This window comes from Sciurus vulgaris (genome assembly GCF_902686455.1).
Source record: "Sciurus vulgaris genome assembly, chromosome: 6".
NCBI lineage: Eukaryota > Metazoa > Chordata > Mammalia > Rodentia > Sciuridae > Sciurus > Sciurus vulgaris.
This window is the reverse complement of record NC_136466.1, coordinates 151,234,301-151,251,775: the sequence shown is the minus strand read 5'-3', so window position 1 is coordinate 151,251,775 and position 17,475 is coordinate 151,234,301. Positions and strand designations below refer to the sequence as shown.

At 32.0% G+C, this 17,475-nt stretch overlaps 1 protein-coding gene across 1 annotated transcript in view; it reads right to left on the bottom strand.

Moving 5' to 3' along the window:
- LOC306664557 (cadherin-10) overlaps positions 1 to 15,222 on the bottom strand; it is a 171,341-nt gene extending 156,119 nt beyond the window's left edge. The window contains exon 1 of the mRNA XM_079145500.1: positions 14,902 to 15,222. The gene's annotated coding sequence lies outside the window, so the exon portion shown is untranslated. The remainder of the gene's footprint in view (positions 1 to 14,901) is intronic.
- Between the last annotated feature and the right edge of the window lie 2,253 nt (positions 15,223 to 17,475).

Genomic DNA, 17,475 nt, shown 5'->3' with positions numbered 1-17,475 from the left:
CTTTTAATAAGAATTTTCAAAATAGTAATTTTGAACTTTTTAATCATGAATTTTATGAACTTTTTAATCGTTTCAAAATCCCTCAACCTAGTACTGAAGTGTCCTAATGAATGTAGTTTTCTCAGCACCGACCTAGCTGGGTTCCTGAAAAACCAAGCGACCTCCACATTCATTCCTACCTTTGCTCACAGGGATACATATTCTAGAATGCCTGTTCCCTCCTTGCCTTCTCTACATTCTCCAAGCCAAGGTCCATTAAGACTACCATCTCTCCTAGTACTTCAGCTTTCTGACTAATACTGATGATTCCCCATACATAACTGGTTTATTATAGTCATTTTGGTGCCTAGTTTTATAGCAATAAGTATTTCTATGTACTATTTTGATTCTCAAAGTGTCCCTTACTATTTAAATTATATTCATTTTTGTGTGTAATGTAAAGCTCTTCATAGAGTATGCATCTAAAACAATAAATGGACTGAGACCTCAGAAATCCTGAGAAAAAATAAATCTTTTATCCCCTAAGTTGTCAGGTATTTTGGTCACAGTGATCAAAAGTTGACTAACATACAATAATTAATCTGTTGTGTACATTCAGATTAGCCAAATATATGTAGCCACATAAAAAAAAAATTCTGACTCAGTATTTCTATAATGAGACTTTGTATGGATATTAAATGAATAACAAAGAAAGAAATAAAAACAAAGTTATCAAGTGGGGGGAAAAACACTTTGATTTTCTCCTTTGGGGAAAAAAAAAAAAAGTTGTCTTAGCTGGGCACAGTGGTGCATATGCCTATAATCCTAGTGGCTTAGAGGCTGAGGCAGGAGGATCATGAGTTCAAAGTCAGCTTCAGCAAAAGTGAGACCCTAAGCAACTCAGTGAGACCCTGTCTCTAACTGAAATACAAAACAGGGCTGGGGATGTGGCTCACTGGTCAAGTGCCCCTGAGTTCAATCCCCGGTACCCCCCAAATTGCTTTAGATTAAAGGAGATAGGGTATATGGTCCGGTATAACAACAACAAAATTAAAACAGCTTCTTTGTGTTTCATTAGTCATGTAATCCTTAAATTACTCAATGATATCATATCTATTTGTAATACAAAGCTTCATGTATTTTCTATTTATATGATGAATTTTCTTATTACACATTTGCTGATACATGGGAGATTATGAGCTAAGTGTTTGAGTTACAGATAAATACTAGAATGATCTTGTTTTTCAGAGCACAATAATATGTAAAAGAAATAAGACATGGTGACATATGTAAAGGAGGTTATAAATATATAGTTACAAGTTTTCCAAAGCTAGAAAGACATTATCTGGAGAGCTCAGAGAATGTCTTGTGAAAATAGCATTTAAGGCCTACCTGAATTAAGTATGAGTTTTAGCAGGCAGAGCCTGGGGGCAGAGTGACCGAAATAAACACAACTAGAGAGATTAAAATAATAACAGTAAGATAATAAATTAAATAAGGTGAATCCTCCAAGAACTGAGAATGGTCAATTTTTCTGCAATATGAGTTGAATTACAGCAGAGCCAGAGGGCCTAACATTTAAATTTTACCTAGTAAGTAGTAATGATGCTGGTAAGATCCATCAGAGTTTCATAACTGCAAAAACAAACAAAAACCCTGAGTTCTTCACAAATACACCTTCATGTAATTCTTATAGCAAAACAGTTAGGAGGCAGCCATTTTATTATCTGATCTAGACACTAAAACAGGGTTGGTTAAGCTACAACCTCCACACTGCTGACTTGGTGGCAGAGCTAGAACGCTATAGACATGACCACCTCTGGGGTGGGAGCAGCTGACTACCCTGCAGTATTGACTCTCAAGTGAATTTCTATAGAAGAAATGTTAATTTAGTGAGTGGATAAACTATCACATCCTTAAGGACTTAGCTTAAGCTCATCCCTCAAAGAAGACTTTCCTAAATCCTAACACTGGCAAATACTGCATCTTTAACTCTCCTGCTATCCTGGGCTTATATTATTCTATGAAATTAACAGTCTGTCTTGTCATGTCTTTTATTGTCTTTTGGAAAAGAGCAAAAGTCATTTGAGACTGGGAAGTTTAAATATGGTTAACTTCCATCACATCATCTGCCTAATTAACATGTTGCTGTCTTCATACTTAAAATCAATATATATATATATATATTACTTAATGGTTAATTATAGTAGCAATAGATTAAGAAAAACATATTTAGAAAGGCTTAGAGAGGAAAGAGATACAAACATGAAGGTCAGCCAGGAGCTAACTCTATCTGCTAGGTCATCCTTCTTTCTCATCATTTTAACTTTAATAACCAATGAAGGAGTTTGCACCTCTCAGTCCCTTCTCTGCTGCCCTAGGCTTAAATGACCATGTTCCCTCTTCCACAGTCCCCTGAAACGTCATTCAAATCACAAGCAAACCACTAAATGACTTTCAATGTATGGGCTTCTATGTCATCTAATTGAGGAAAATTTAACATTTCACCCAAACCCATTTCCCAAGCTCCTCATAAATTTGATAATATATACTGAGAATTCTAAAGTGTGGCTGAATTGCAAAGAAACACGTTCTCTGAACCTTTTCTATAGTGTGGAATTAGAATCAAAAAGAAAGTATCATTCTTTTTAATGAAAGAACTAAAATGATTAATTGAATAATCACATTTGAAGAGGCAAGAGTTAAAATCTAGAGTCAGTGCATTTTTAGCTGTAAGTTGTGCTGAAAAAGCAGTAAAAGGTAAGCCAAAAAATGATCTCAGATATAGGTGAGTATGAAAATTTCTTATCACTTGAGAATAATTATCTTGGATAAACAAGCATGTTATAATTTAGACAAAAATTAAGAAGAAAGTAGAAGTTTCTAGCTCAAGTATTTTGAGTGGTTTCTTGATTTTTGCTCATTTCTGGACATGTTCTCATATTTGTGTATTGTATTCATGATTATCCATTTTCTATTTATTTTTTAAAATTTCTTTGTTTCCACCAATTGCACTAAATGTGAATATGGCATCATCAAAAGTTTGAATCTGAATTTTGAACATCTAAACTCTTAAATATATCATTTCTATTTCTGTCTTGTTTTTGTAGCTGAAATACTTTATATGTTCACTTGAAATCATACCTGGTGTGCAGCATTGCAAAAAAAAAAAAAAATCTAGCTGTCTTTTGAGAATAAAAGCAAATCAATAGTAATATCTCTTAGAATAGAAGCACTTTTGTTGACAGAAAGAGTATGGTTTAATGGGAAGCAAAGTAATCTGTGCTTTCAGTCAGGCTATTGGGATGTGCATGAGAAACGACATGCTCTGACCACTTGTTTTACATTAGAAGGCGGTCTAGCTTGCTCCAAGTAGTGAGAGAAAACATCAATGAAAAGTCTGGGGCTTTAGTACATAAAGTGTATATAATCTAAAGAGTTTATGTTAAATCTTGAGTGCTTATTGAGTTCTATTCTGTTAATTAAACCAAATCATCCCTGTGTCCCCCCAAACAGGAAATATGAACTGTTTCATTGCAGCCTGTGTGATTAAGCTAGTCCATGTCCCATCTTGGAATTGAAATTCTGCTCAGGCTTTTTGATGATGATGATGATGATGATGATGATGATGATGATAATGACAATGATGGCATTGACAATGATAAGAAATACTTTAGGATGTAGCATAAGTGTGTTTAAATATAGCTATGAATAGAGACATAAATAAAAGAAGGAAAATTTTTATGTTCACTATTGCTATAGATGAGATAAAATAAAAATTCTTTTCCCATAAAATTTCTACATTTTACTTTTAGAAAATTAGGTAAATAAGGAGGGGTAAGGCCCTATAAGTAATCAGTGATTTTTTTATACATTTAAATATCTAGGTCAGTACTTATTTCCAGTTTCTAGAAAGTACTTTATTCCTTTATTAAAAAAAAAAAAAAATGTAGCACTTATTTGTAAAATTACAAAGAACACTACAAATTTAACTCAAATGAAAAGAAAGTGAAAGATGCTTTATATTTAGTGATGCTTTATATTTTGTACAGTACCCTAAGTAAATATCAATTATTTTAGCACTTATTGAAAACCAAACACACATTTCTCTCTCTGAATTTCCAATGAGTCCACTGTAAAACATTCAATGACCATAATTTGCTGGTATTAGATCTTGCCTTTCAAGTTATACGAAATGCAGAATAACCACACCAGGGAATGCTGGAAGGGAGTTTTCCTTGGAAAAGTTAAATATTTAAGCAATCTTTTTAGTTTGTTTGCACCTGGATGGTAAAAATTGTATCCTGCCTCAAAAAGTTGTTTAAAATATTTTAGATTTTTATAGTGCAATATTTAATTCACATAAATAACTAGTAAGTAATAAACTGGTATTCATCTATGATCCATTTTTAATGTGATTTTTTAATGCAGTTCAAAGTTTTCAAGGACAATGTTCACTTGGAAAAGAACCTGAATCCAGAGAACATTCTCTAATTACAATGACAAGGCCACAAGGTGGCTCCAAACACCGAATTATGTTAACTTCCCTCTGGGCAAGTGAATGTTGCCAGAAATATTAGCAGCAATTTTCCCTATAAATGGGTCAACACTTCAGAAACATAAGTTCATCTCAATCCTCTGATGAACTTTGAAGTCTAACATGTCATTTTTAAACTGAAAACATTCAAAACAACACATAAAGGTTGAAAATCTTTAAAAATTTGAAGAATTTTTAAAGGAAAGGATTATTTTAGTAATCTACACAATAATTCAATAATGTATTTTCTCAGATTTTAAAATGAATTTTCCACTGATTTTATGCAATTTTATTCTCACTTCATTTCCAAACAAATGAAAGAAAAATAAATGCAAGCGAATGATCTTTGTCCTTAGTATGATAAAAGAATTTTAAAACCAAACAAAAAGTATGTCTAATTCTTTACCCCTTGAAATCCCTAAAAATAAGGTAGACACAGATAATAAAATATACTAAATTTTAAAATGTATTAAATTTTAATAGAATATGTTAAACTAGTTTTCCTTATCAATCAGCTATAAATGTAAAACACTTAGTCAAATATTACAGTGAGTCTGTGAAGAAAAGCATGCTACTAAACAGCCACTGCATTTAAAAAAGATGACAAAAAGGACTATAATTTTGATGAACAGATAATACATGATTAAATAGGTAATAAATGTTAATACATAGCATGATCAAAAAAAATCCTCTTTACTATATTCAGAAATTTATTTGTTGGTTAGGTTTAGTGTTCTCTACTATGGTGATCTCACCTTTACAAGTTGGTGGATAAGATAAAGTACCAAGTATGTCCTTTAAATATATAAACTTCCAAAACAAATATATTAATTTGTCCTGAGTTATAAATAAAATTGAAAGATAAAAACACTGATATTATTCTGAATCTTTAAAATTAAGTTTTATAAAGATACTTATGTGTATTTTGTAACTTCAATGTGTTGGTCTCTTTATATAATCTGTAAAAATCATTCCAGATATGTTTTAATTACCATGTGGAGTCAAAAAGGGAAGAAAAAAAATACAGAAACAGTGATTTTAAATTGATTTTCTCACCACCTTGAATGTGAAGTATGAAAAGAATGAATTATCTAAATAAAACCTGTTAAACTTTCCACATTTTGCAGGTGGTTCTATGTCTTCATCAGACAGTTTCAGGCACCTTGTCTAAGAAATCGGTAGTCCACTGACCTTTCAGCTTATAATAGAGACTGTGGAATTTGATACCTACAGATTTATAGGTATCAAAACGTTAATGGGATTATTTCTGTAATGTTCTGCCTCTGCTCATCATTCTTTTTCTAATTCTCATTACTCTGACCTCAAGAAGGAGAATTCGTGAATGAATGATTATTACAGTATATTCAGAAATGGCTCAAGTTTCACCCGAGTGAGTTCATGTAGCTTATGGAACTCACAACAGTTAGTCTCTATCTTTCTGATCCTTTTTTCTCCTCTGTGCCGTATCATTTTCAAAATTCATGCCCATTTTCAAAAAGGCCCGAGTTCATGTAAAGGCCTTTTGAGAATGCATTTTAAGTTTTCTGTTCGCATTCAACGCTATTTCAAAATCATTAGGGAATTAATATAGCTTAACTATTAAACACAAAGATCTTTCCAATTACAATAAGACTATATCAGAATTTTCTAATTGTATTTATAGATAAATGGACTGTGTCCTTGGAAATTTTTGACTCGAATTCCCTTCCCCCCACCAAAAAAAAAAAAAAAAAAGAAAAAAAGAAAAATGAAGAATTTATGATGTTCCCAGTAGAAGTGGTGAGAGCATCAGACTTGAAACACCAAGAGCTTACCAACATGGGACAACTTAAAATAATCAACAAGTGTAAAGCTGTATCCCAAGTCATATCATATGATATGGTTGAAAGAAAACAAAATCAATATTCAATAAAATAACATAGGTAACACGAATTTATATAAATTAATAATTATATCAATGAATTTAACAGCAATAGGCAATACTAGGATACCAGTTTTGTGTTAGACATTGTTAGGCACTGGTGTTAGACTTTTTAGTAACTGCTTCTTTTAATCATGACAATTGCCCTATTATGTAAGTACTATCATTAATCCCATTTAACAGATAAGAAAACCAGCAGTGGTATTAAATATTAAATAAATGGTAAGTGGCACAGCTAGGGTTTTAATCAGACAGACTGGTGCCATGGTTCATGCTTTTATCCATTAAAGGTCCTTATGAGAGCACTTAGGTTAGGGTCATTACATTTTCTAAGAAAAGTAATTTCAGTGTTTCTGGAATGCAGCTTTATCACTGTACAGTCTCCTTCTTAAAGATAATAAAATAAAAGACTCTTCTTTCACAGAATGACTAAGTTTGAAATTCAGGGGCTTCTATGGAGTGCAGATTTTCATTACTTCAGATGAGGAAGCTCCTATTCATAAGTTTTTAGTAGTAGAATTTTGGAAAATACTTGGCCTTCTGATATGTATTTTCTGTATACTTCATATCTTGGATGGGCATATTAGTCTTAAATTTTGGAACTTCTTTAATTCTATATAGTTGGCTGCACCTGTAAGATGAAAATTGTCTATTGTAAAATTGAAGTGCGGCAAAGATCAACAACCAAGAGGCAGCTCTTACCAAAGCAGCAATTCACTGCCCATCTTGAGGTTACATTGAATGGATCTGAAGGTACACACAAAAAAATCATGAACCAAAGAGTTAACTCACTTTGATATTTTCTTGAAAGATGTCAGTTTTCTTTGAATATATCAGTGTAACTTAAAGTATAGCTAAGTTAGATCTTTGTATTATGCACTTTAAAAAACATTGTACTATCATTACATGTATCAAAACTGAAATATAAGTCATGTGACTATTTATTTAATACCTCATTGGAGAGTAAGTTTCAGTTTTTTAAACTGTTCTCTCTCTCTCTCACACACACACACACTCACACGTGTGTGTGTGTGTGTATTTCTAGTTATCTAAACAGTGCCTGACATATGATATTTAAAGAATACATGGCAAAAGAAAGAAAGAATGGATGAATGGAACAATATGCTAAGAGGGTTCTTCAATAGTATATTCAACAGATGGACAAAACTGAAGACTGTTGGATGGAGGAATAAGTGCTCCATCATGTTCTGCTGTCTAATTTTACTATCTTGAGAAAATAGAAACAAAACATAACTAATGATATTTGTATTATAAATCATAAAGAATTAATTGTGAATATCTCACATTAGAATCTTCCTCTCTTCAAGGACAAAATTTGTATTGAATTGTTCCTTAAATTTCTGGGTGTGACAGAAAGGGAGTGGTCAAGGTTACTTTCCTCAAAATGAAGGAAATTAATTAGGAACTAAAGAAAAATTGATCAAGCTACCAAGATGCCATTTATGTATATAATAGAAAATGCAAGAGAAAAACTCTAATATGCACATAAGAATGAAAAGAAATATATGATAGACTAAAATTAAAATACAATTAACTTAATGAGTATAGATTTTACTTTATCATAGTACTGAACCTCTTTGTACTACTAAAAATAGTAAATTTCCATACAGAGTTTTTGGGAACAGTGGTTTATATGTAAAGTCTTCATTACTTTACTTCAATGAAGTAGAAGTCTTCTTCTTTCATTCATTCTTTTTTCTTCCTGGACCTACCTAGATAGAGGCTTGATCTATCCTCTATACACAAAGTGAAGTAAATTAATGCCTTTACTGTGTTCATCACTGGGCTTAATTTGAGATTCAATTCCATGATAGTAAATAATCTAGCTACAAAAAATAAAAGAATATTAATGAAAGTATCTCTTAATGTAGATTTTAAAAATATTTCATTTCATTACAGATATATATTTGAAAATTATAATACAGACCTGAATTTGTTTTCAATACTAATAGTGTACTGAAAGAAGTGAGTGAAGATTTATAAGTTAATAAAAATGATGTGGAATTATCTAGTTATTAACTGTTGAAAAATTAATATGTACACTATAAAAGGCATAAATACCAGAAGAGATTCTTAGAAAATAGTTCTCACTTTTTACTGTATCCAGTACAAAAAGCTTCATCTCAGCATGGAGGGTGGTCTCTTATTTAGTGCAGAAATTCTATAGGAAATCTACATTTCTCATTCAGAAGTGAAAAGAAAAGAAAAATGAAGATAGACGGAAGAGCATTTCTAAGTACATATCTATAAGCATGATTCAATTTTTAATTAACCTCTAAAAGAATAATAAGCCTTGGTTGAGGGGGAGATAAAATAATAAAGAGTTGCTGTAAGTTCCTGTTGCTGAAGAAGTACTTAAATTGAGTAGGCTACACAGAAATTCAGGAGACTATACAGAGACAGATGACATCTGAATATTAGTAATTTCCACTCTACAGTGATTATATATTTAAAAATCCCTCTGATGAACATATATGGTTGAAGCCAACAGAGCAGGAAAAGCCCTCAACTTAGACTTTAGAAAACAGTAAAAAAATTATATATATATGTACATATATATAAACTTTATATTCGACTAAGGTAATGGTTAATCATTGTTTATTCAGTTCTCTTATTTGATGAATAAACTGACATACTTTTAATTTTACCCCCAAAAGTTTCTTTCCTTTTTTGTCATTAATAAAGTAGATAAATGCAACAATGCTGGCTTTAAAAGCATTCAATTTATATTCTTAATTTTATTAGCAATTGATTTTAACCAAGTGAGTTAGAGGTAGCAAAACTATGTTTTTGTTTGTTTAAAGAAAATGTAAAGAAAAAAAAAAAAAGAAAATGTTTTAGGGGCTGGGGTTGTGGCTCAGTGGTAGAGTGCTTGCCCAGCTCTTTTCAGGCACTGGATTCAATCCTCAGCACCACATTAAATAAATAAATAAGCAAAATAAAGTTATAAAAAAAGAAAATGTTTTAATAAAATATTTTAAGAATATAATTTATGGGTTGAGATTTACATGTCATAAACAAGCAAATTCAATATTTTCAAATCTACTCAAATGTAAGCATTTTAACTTGAAGTTTATCTTTAGAAATTCAATCACCTTGGAAACATTATGATTCCTCATTTGAACTTGAAATTCCATTCAAGAATTATGAAAATATTTATTATTTCTAAAAATCCCAGAAGTTACAAATGTTTCAAAGGAAGTTTAACTGATTTTATTTGGAGTGGAGCTATATAAAAAAGGGAGTTGTTTACTTTTTAAGAGCTATATTAGTATTATAAACAGAAAATTACTCAAAATTTTCTGATTACCTGGGCAAATATATTGATTGGTTTTGATCTATTTGGATAACTCTCTGAATCTGAACTTTAATTCTTATATTTACACATCCTGTAGTAAAACTGTAGAGAATTACCTAAATAATTCAAGTTAAAATATTTACTTTATTCAGCTTGTTGATTATTTTAATTTACAATGTATTCTACTTAACCTGATTATAGCTCCAACTCATTTCCCACATTTTTAATTGGAAATCAGAAGCAATGGTAGTTCTTTACTCCACAATATTGAGAGTAGATACTATTTCCCTACATATCAGTTGTTTTTCTTAGATTAAAAATTGATGTATTTCTTTTTTACAATAAAGAAAAATCAACATGTCTAATGAAACACCACTTTCTGGAAATATGAAATTTATAACTGATTCATTTTAAAAATCAAACTACTTTAATACTTTCTCTTACAGTAAATCAACACAGATCCACAATCAATAACTGATGCACTGAGTATAATAATTCATGCCTATGCAGTCTGCAGTCTGATTATTTGCAGAAGTAATTCCATTAATAAATGCTGAATTCCCACACTTTCCTTGCTAGTGCAATAAACTATATTGGTGCCAATTTCAACTCCTCAGAAGCCTCAGTGTTATGATAAGAATTGCTTTCATTTTAAAGGACATGCTCTAGCCAACTGAACTGTCAAATACTTTATGCTATGATGCAAAGAATAATGCAATAAATCCAGTGTATAATGTGGCAGATGTTAGAATACTGGTCATAAAAACACAAGATTTACAGAAATAGTATTTGATATAGGACAATATAAAAAAGCACATGGAAAATTTATTCAAGTACTTTTGTAATTGTCAAGAATGAGGAAGCAGAGGAAAGAGGGAGAAAGAGAGAGGAAAGGGAGAGGGGAGAGAGAAAAAAAATTACTTGAAATTTATGAGGATAAATAAGATTCTGAAGTGTTTAGACATGTCATTTAATGCTGAATTTCCTGTTGTGAGACATTGTTGTATTCTATCTTATGGCCTATTGCTTAATCTTGTCCTGAAGCTTGAAATGTCATTTAACTTTAATTTATATAACTGCAGCATATAGAGTTTGTAGAATCAAGCCTGCTTTCTAAAAAAATAAATAAATAAATAAGGCATTGAAAATTGAGATCATGTGATTTGGTAAAGTGCTTTAAAATGTACTGATAAACTCTTGAAGGATATGGATCTCTTTGCTGCAAGGGATTTTTACATGAAGGCATTTCAACCTCCCACATGCAAGCATTTTCAAGGAAACTTACAAGCTAAAATGATGTAAAATGCAATTTTATTTTACCCATGCTTATTCAACTAGCAGTTTTCTCTCTCTTTTTTTAATTCTACTTCCAATATGGTTATGTTTAACAAATGTTTCTTAGTCATATGGCAGTAGAGAGGATAAGATACCACACTGCAACAAAGAAATAGAACAAAAATATAAAGAAATTGGCTTAAAAAAAACATTTTATTCTTTCAAAAAATTTACAAAGTTACTTTTTGCAAGAAGTCACATTGATACTAAAGTGTTAAGCAAAAGTTGTCTCCAAAAAAATGTTTAAAAACTTGACCTTTCAGATTATTTTAATTGATCAGGGTTAATATTCCATTCAGGATCATACATTACCAGAAATCTACAACTTTAATGTGATTGATCTGATCATTTTACAACGCTCATCTCTTAAGTTGGATTGGGAGGTGAGCAGGAAGGTATGGAAAAAGCAAAATGGCCTTACATACTCTAGCACTATCCAGTTAAACAAGACAACACAACTAGATTGTAAAGGGCTCTAGGGCTCACACTAAAATGTCAAGTGAGTAAGGTTGCAGCAGAGTCAGAAAAGAAGAGGACAGAGGTGACCCTGAACTGATATTATATTAGAAAACAAGCATTGCTTCTTGTTTGAAAATTTTCTTGTTATATGCATGAAAGAAATCTCTAATTTTGTGTGTTGAATTCACTGGATTAAAAGCAAAAAGTACTATATGAATGCTCTATGAACATGATCTAAATATTTTAAGTAGAAGAAAAAAAGGCAGATTTAAAAGCTTTCACTTTAGGACTTTTTTCTATACGTTTTTCAGATTACTATGAGTATGACAAAACAAATTTTTCTAGATGAACCCATTGGTCTAAATAAGAATTATCAAAATAAAACCAAATTTTTGTATGCTAAATTTTATTTTTCAACTATGTGTTTATAACTTTATTCTTTGGAATTTGGTTTCTTCCTCCAAATATTCATAATAAGTATCATATATTATAATTATAGCAATGCTTAATCAATTTTACATTTGTTCAGTATAAATCTAACAAGAATGAGGGAGTGTCTTTCTTGGTACTTGATTTTTCATTTCAGTCTCTTTCAGACAGGACTATTAAATATAATGTAGTTAGTAAATTGACTCTTCTAAAACCCCGTTCCAAAAAGCATTTTGGGTTAATCAATGGTAACGTTCAAAATATGCACCTGAAACTCAGAGATCAAATATCTGAATTTAATTAATTTTGGTTGGCATAAATAATTTTTATATTTCTCTCTACAGACTTTGTTTCAGTAATTTACAAGCACTTCTAATGTGGCAACAGTATTAGAACGCAATTTACCTAGCAAAAACCAGAATACATTCTGGTTAATATTTTTTAAGCCCAAGAGCTAGACTATAGTTGAATTAAACCCCTGATTTGTATTAATTGCTTACTGTGCAACATTGTTACTGATAATAACACTTAACAAAAATATGCTTCACTTTGCTGCTGAATCAGCATCACCAGAGCCACTGCTGTTCCTGTGCTGCAGCCTAGTGGAATGATTTGGTATAAAAATGACATATTCCAGGAGGACATGGTGCTATCAGTTGCTGCAAAGTAGGTTAAGAAACATAGGAAATAAGTCATATGGCAAGAAATCCCCTAGATAATATATACTTTGCTTTAGTTATTTGTTTCAATGAGAAATTAAGTGAAGGTCAAGACCGTCACCCTATATTTTCATCAGGGTTCACATATTTTGCAAATTACCTTTCCATTTCAAATATTTTAATTTTAACATTAAAAAATCATTCTTTTCTGTTTTACGTGAACTGTCTTAATAATGTGCCAGAAATGTGTATCTTCCTAGACAGAAATTCATTCATTTATTTTTTGTAAAGAAAACCTCAGTGTAGGCAAAAACCTAACAGTAAAATATTAAACTGAAACCTGTGTACTACTATTTTTCATAATAAACAGTTGTTTTTTTAATATACAAATATCAAAGAATATCACCTGGAGGCTTAATCAGGTATCTGGTAAATTAACCATTACCCTCACATATATACACACGTACATGGGTTCTCATACAGTTTACATTGTTTTCCCATTTCCTTGGTTTTCCCCTCTAACATCAAGTGAATGGAATTCTATTATTTGACGGGAGTCAGGGAAGGCAAAGGCATTCACCAGGGAAGTCAATTTGTTAGCAGCAAGTATTTGAAACCAAGAAGTATCTGATTTAATGAAAGCAGACATTGACTCATACTTTAAAAACACAGCCAAGAAGAAGAAGAAAAAAAAAGGGGGATAGCAAATGAAAGGAGCATTTCTTTATATTTTTATCATCAGGGTGGCTTTGCATTTGATGTGTCCCTCAACCAGACACAGGCTGTTTATATTTGTTCACTTACCCATCCCTTCACTCCTCCCTTCCCACATAAGCCCCTATTTCCTTATGTATTGCACATTGAATACATATGTGCCATTTACTACACTGGGGGCAAAGGGGCACAGATTATCCTGCAACTTATTTACCCATTTTTCTAGGCTATAACCTCTTCCTTTTTTCTTCACCACCTTAACTAAAAATGAACATGCAGCTCTGTCAATGACATAATGTTTTCATGAAAGTTCTACTAATTAAAAATCCTCACCATACCAGACCTAAAAAATGAGCACACTCTTGCCAAGTGTTATTCACCACAGAGAAGCTCTTGTAGCTACGTTTAAAGAAATATAGAGAGGGGGATGGTGTGAAGGGAGAAAGTCTACTAACATATGCATTGAAGTATAACAGCTGTCAGCATCAGAGGGACAGATTATTTTTAATATAGATCCTTCAGGAGAAAAAAATAAGAAAAAATAATGCATCTCCAAAAACCTGAGAAGTAATGGATGTGCAGATTTGGATAATAAAAGCTTTTACTGAAATGAAGGACCACAATTATAGGAAACAGATCTGCTTTTCTGAAAGCAAAAGATGATAGGTTGGTTTTTAAATGATGTTTGTCTTTGAGTGTACCTATAGACTCCCCTTTTTTAATGATAAAGAGATAGCAGGTTTTTATGGTGGTGGCATAAAAACACTTGCAGACTACTGTTTCTACCCATACTTACAATGCTATCAATAGTTACTTGTTGGGGACAGGCATTTAGACTTACAATATGCTGCATTAATTTAACACCACATAAAATATGGATTTTATTGCAGCAGAGACAATAAATGCTGCAACTGCTGACTACATGCATTTAATCTCCCCCACTTAATCTAGCCCCCCTCATACTTCCCACTCAGATGTAAAATGTGAATATAGGCATTATGCCTATTTTATTTCTGATGAATGTCAATCTACTGTATATGTAGATGCTTAGTGACCATTGACAGCTTCAAGGAATCTCTCTTCTGCCTGTCATCTCTCTTTATATTGAAGATACAATGAACTATAACTATGAATAAGTGCAGAGTGAATCCATTCATATGGAATGCAAAGTAATGTTAGGTGATGTTAGAGTTCACAGCAGCAATGTTCTTTCTTACACTGATTTTTAAAATAAGCAAATATGAGCATGACAAATTATACTCCACGATATTTTTTAGCATTTGTTCAGAGTGAATGAATTTGCAAACTCTAATAGCATGATCTACTGTTGAGCATAATATATAATTTATCCAGCTTTGCAATACCTGTACAGACATTCCAAACAGCTTTTCTGGAATCTACTATAAAGAGTTGTATTGCTATTTGTTTATTAAAGATAATTATTTTGAAATAATTGTTAAATACAACTTAAAAACAAACATATGTCCCCCGAGGGAAGAAAAGAAAAAGACCTTAAGGGAGTTAAAGAAAAGAGGTGAAGTCTTCCTACCTTTTTTATCAGCTTCTGGATAGCGGAAGTTGGTTCCAGCAAAAATAACCCTGGAGAAATTGTCACTATGTCCCCTTTTTGTTTGTTTTCTGCTATTATTTTCTGTCACTGATTCTACTTCAATCTAACTCAAGCTTTCTCTCAGCATCACTTTTAACTCTGGACGGCAGGGAACCGAAGAAAACGGGGGCGAGCTCTCTCTCTGATTGGCTTTCATTCAGTGCTTCTGATTAAAGGGGGAAAAAAAAAGAAGAAGAAAAAGAAGAAAGAAAGAAAAGGAAAGGGGGGGAAAGCCCTTGCTCACACGGAGAGAAAGGTTCTGCTGATAGAGCTGCAGCACTCGCCATGGGAAGGTTAGGACTGGGGAAGTGCTTGCTTCTGTGAGCACACAGCGATTTGCAAGTGAATGCAAGGGGAGGGCGCATCCGAGAGGAGGGCTTTGCTTGAAAGGCGTCCCCTCCCCCGCAGGGCAGAAAGACTCTCTGTTTCAAGCTAAGGTAATCAGCCCAATCTAATCCGCCTGTATCCATAATACAATCCCAGGAACTGGATTCTGCAATTGCTTTTCTTGCAATTTTTTTTTTTTTTAAATAGATACTTCCTTTTTTCCTTCTGGCATATATTTTTCTGTAACATCCTGACACCACACTCCCAAGTATTAGCCCGAGTGCCAAGTCAAACTGCCATCAGACCTGATATGTTACCAGAGTGATAGTTTTTGCAGTTTCAAATGTTTATTTATTTGTTTGTTCTAGTGAACTTTCTCTCCTTGATTCTCCAATTACGTTTCTGTTGTTGTTTATTGTCACAAGGAGAAAATACCTTGCTCATAATTTGCAAGTCTTATCTGATTAGTCTTACCAGTTTTGTATTTCAATATTTTATAGATAAAATGTTTTATTACTAATTTAATATGTAATTAGTATAATTAAAATATTTTCATTTGGACTTGATCTCTTTTTTTCTTTTATTTCTCAGAAATATGAATTTCATATCCAAATTAGTCTATGGACAGATTTAAATAGATTTGAAGAGTTCTATCTACTTATCAACCATGTAATTGTTCAACTCCCTATTTATCTATTACCATATTAAATTATAACCAACCAAAACCTCACCAAAGGATGTCAGTATAGCTCTACTTAATAATTAACACTTACACATTTTTCTGGCTACACATAGATTTCTTTTTAAAGTGCCATCCACTAAAAAAATGATATATATACTATACATAATTCAATACAGTCATAAAAAAATAACTTACAATATGAAATTACATAGAGAGAATAGAGAAATTATGAAGATCATCTTGTCTAACTATGATACTTTAAAGCAGATAATAAAGCTCAGCCAGATGCAGTGGAGCATGCCTATAATCAATCCCAAGGGCTTGGGAAGTTGAGGCAGGAGGATCCTAAGTTCAAGTCCAGCCTTAGCGAATTAGTGAGGTCAAGACCCTGTCTCAAAATTTTAAAAACCTTTAAAAAGGAGGGGACCTGGGAGTATGACTCAGTGGTAGAGTGTTCCTGGGTTCTATCCCCAGTACTAACACTACTACTACTACTACTACTTATAATAATAATAACACTCAAAATGATAAATGTTTTGCTAACTAGTGGCAGGATCAAAACTAAAATATTCATATCCCTACTTCCAGTCTACCACTCTTTGGGGGATGACATACTCCCTCTTCAGTACCTATTTGATCATTCTATCCATCAGGAGGTTCCTTACATAATCAGCATAATGAAAAAGGAAGGAAATTCAAATCTGGGTTTGGTGGCGAGAGTGAGAGAGATTCTAAATTGAATTTCAAAGAAGGTTCAATGAATCACAAAGTTATTATATGACCAATGTTGGGACCTAGTATTATATTTGAGCATATCAAACATTTCCCTCAGGTAAATGATACTTATTATAGTTAGAATTTTAAAATTCTTTGAAATTTTAAATGAGGACATAAGGATCTGTAAAATTGTAATGACATTGTTAAAGTTTAGTCATAATAGCTCTAGAATTCTGACAGTTATCTGAATCATTTGCCCAAATATTTTCCAACAAGGTTCTTTTATTTCAGAGCCCATATATGTCAATAGGGTGTGTCTGTGTCCCATATAATAGTAGTATTCATATATTAAAGTTGGGTTCCAAGAGACATTTCAAAATCTCAGACATTATTGGTAAATTACATAGCATTTAATTAAATGCAGTGGATGAGGTGTACACACAAACATTGTTCTATTAACTATTTTTGTACATTTGTTGGTAATTTTAGAATAAATGGATATATAAAATGAAAAATTTGGAGTATATTTAAATGACTCTAATTAAGATAGTAATCAAACCCTGAGATCTAAAGAAAATTCAATTTTCTTAATTAGAATACATAGAGCGATGATGTATTATCAAAGCAAATTTCTTAACACACATTTCTGAGTTTCTATGATTGCTCTGCCTTACATAGTCATCAGAAACTTAGGTTCTTTGTCTGGATGCTCAGTGTTTTTAAAGAGTTGAACTCATTTATATGCTATGAGAGAAATCACTCCACAAGCTATATTCTGAAAGAGGAAT